The 2,333-nt window shown below is 32.6% G+C and overlaps 1 protein-coding gene across 1 annotated transcript in view; it reads left to right on the forward strand.

The window, feature by feature from the left end:
- trim105 (tripartite motif containing 105) overlaps positions 1–2,333 on the forward strand; it is a 12,896-nt gene continuing 10,563 nt past the window's right edge. Inside the window, exon 1 of the mRNA XM_051659046.1 lies at positions 1–154. The gene's annotated coding sequence lies outside the window, so the exon portion shown is untranslated. The remainder of the gene's footprint in view (positions 155–2,333) is intronic.

The raw sequence follows: 2,333 nt of genomic DNA on the forward strand, positions 1-2,333 counted from the left end.
CGGGAACACAGTGTCCTGAACCTGTGATATAAAAGTAAAGTGAAAGAAATTTTGAACGGACCAAAATGAACTTTAAGAGTGAACTCACTAGGAATACAGACATTTTAGAAAGTCTATCTGGGACTTCACAGACAATCAAACCAGGTCATAGAGGGTAAGTTTTTATTGTATATCGATTTAATAACAGCACATCTTTTTCATCTCTGTATCTTTATTTCCGTGTAATCAGCGTTTTTATTTTTAGCTGTGTAGCTAACTCGAGTTCAGCCGCGATTAAAATCTGCGCTCATATGGCAATAATTACGGTAATTGGCGGGAGATCGGAAATACATGTTCTCTGACTCCTGTTCACTGGATAGGCTAGTGAATCATACTATAATAACAAACCAAAAAAGCGTTTATTAGGTGTTTGTGAGGAGTTGGTGTTCATTAATATATGTTATTTTACCTATGTGAAAGGTGGATGGTTTTGAAGACATTTCAATAGGGCAGGTGTATGCTTTATAAATGTTTACTGCATTAACATTAGATCATATTATAAATTAAACATTTCTACCAAGGATCTCTTATTGTAAATGTCACTAATATGTAGGCCTACCTTGTAATAAACTTTGAATTGTAGAGTCCTGTAGAAAAATCAAATCATTTTTATATAAAATATAGATAGATAGATAGATAGATAGATAAATAAGATACATATATAGATATTTAAGATGAACACTTCTTGCAAAAGCCTTAATAAAAAGCCTATTTACTTTATCACTTTGGACTAAGATGGATGTTGTCAACAAAAACATAAAAGGGGCAATGGTGGCTCGGCAGTTAAGGCTCTGGATTACTGATCAGAAGGTCAGGAGTTCAAGCCCAAGCACCACCAAGGTGCCACTGTTGGGCCCTTGAGAAAGGCCCTTGACCATATCTGCTCCAGGGGCACCGTATCATGGCTGACCCCAGCTTAGTTGGGATGTGTGAAAAAAAGTATTTCACTGTATATATGCAAAAATGTGTGACAAAATAAAGGTTTCTTCTTCTTAAAAGTGGTCAGAGACATGAATAAATGTGATTGAAAAAATGAAGGGCCATTTCTTGCAAGGGACCTCCCACACTGTCTGAACCATCAATATGAAACATATTTACTGTGTTATTTTGAGGTAAAAGGTGTCCAAAGGCACCAAAATGCGCAGATATTTTCTCAAATTCCGAAACCTGTAGAAAAGTGAATTTAAATAAGTAGAAAACATGAAGGCCCATTTCTTGCATGGGACCTCACACACTGTCTGAACCATCAATATGAAGCATATTTACTGTCATTTTGGAGTAAAATGCATCCAAAGTCAGCAAAATAGGAAGACATTGTGATTTTTCTGGAACTTGGAGACCTATAGAAAGGTGAATTCAAATAAGTAGAAAAAATGAAGGCCCATTTCCCATTATACACAGTGAATGATACATATAGACCAGTTATGTGTGGACCTAAACTTAGTGAATGTTTTCTGCAAGAAACAAACCAAATTGTTAATAGAAATAATAATTTTTAAAATGTCATATCTGAATCTTTTATGTTTTAACCTAACATAAGTTTCACATTAATGAAGTAATTTCATTCTATTTTACACACTTAAAAGTACATTTAGTGGAAAATAATGCATTCAATCTAGCCATATTAATAAGGTTGACATTTTCAGGTTTATGCAGGTAAAGTAAATAATTAATTTGGAAAAAGTAATTTTAAGTTGATTTGAGTTGAAATATTAAGTTAGACTGATGTAAAATATTTAAATTATTATGGGATATAGTAATTATATATATTAATTATGGGACTGACTGAACTCAAAGCATTAAAATGTGTTTGACCTATTAGAATTTAGTTGAATTTTTTACTTTTTTTAAAAAAAAAACTTTTTTTGTGTGTGTTATCAATTGAAGTAATTTAATTAAGTTCAGCCAACTGTTCACCTAGAACATAAGTTTTATTATTCTTATTTGGGGTCAAACACCAAAGGTGTGCAGAATCACATTGTTTCAGTTTGCTTTCCACTGCTACGGTGGACATTTTACAATCTTAAATGTCATATTTTTTTCATATGCCATGGGATATGGATGTTTTTTCACATTCTTTTTATTGCCAATGTGTCAAGGCCCCATGGCTTTAATATTTAAGCTTGTGTGTGAGTTCCTGTGTGGGGGTGGGGGGCATAAGTGCATTTGTATATATTGTAAATATGTTTTTTTTCCCTTATTGTACTTTAGACTTTGATATTATATTGCTTAAAATCATTATTTCAACATGGAAATCAAACTTTTTTGAATTTTCAATTGTCAATAATTTCACT

This window comes from Myxocyprinus asiaticus, chromosome 27 (genome assembly GCF_019703515.2).
Source record: "Myxocyprinus asiaticus isolate MX2 ecotype Aquarium Trade chromosome 27, UBuf_Myxa_2, whole genome shotgun sequence".
Taxonomy (NCBI): domain Eukaryota; kingdom Metazoa; phylum Chordata; class Actinopteri; order Cypriniformes; family Catostomidae; genus Myxocyprinus; species Myxocyprinus asiaticus.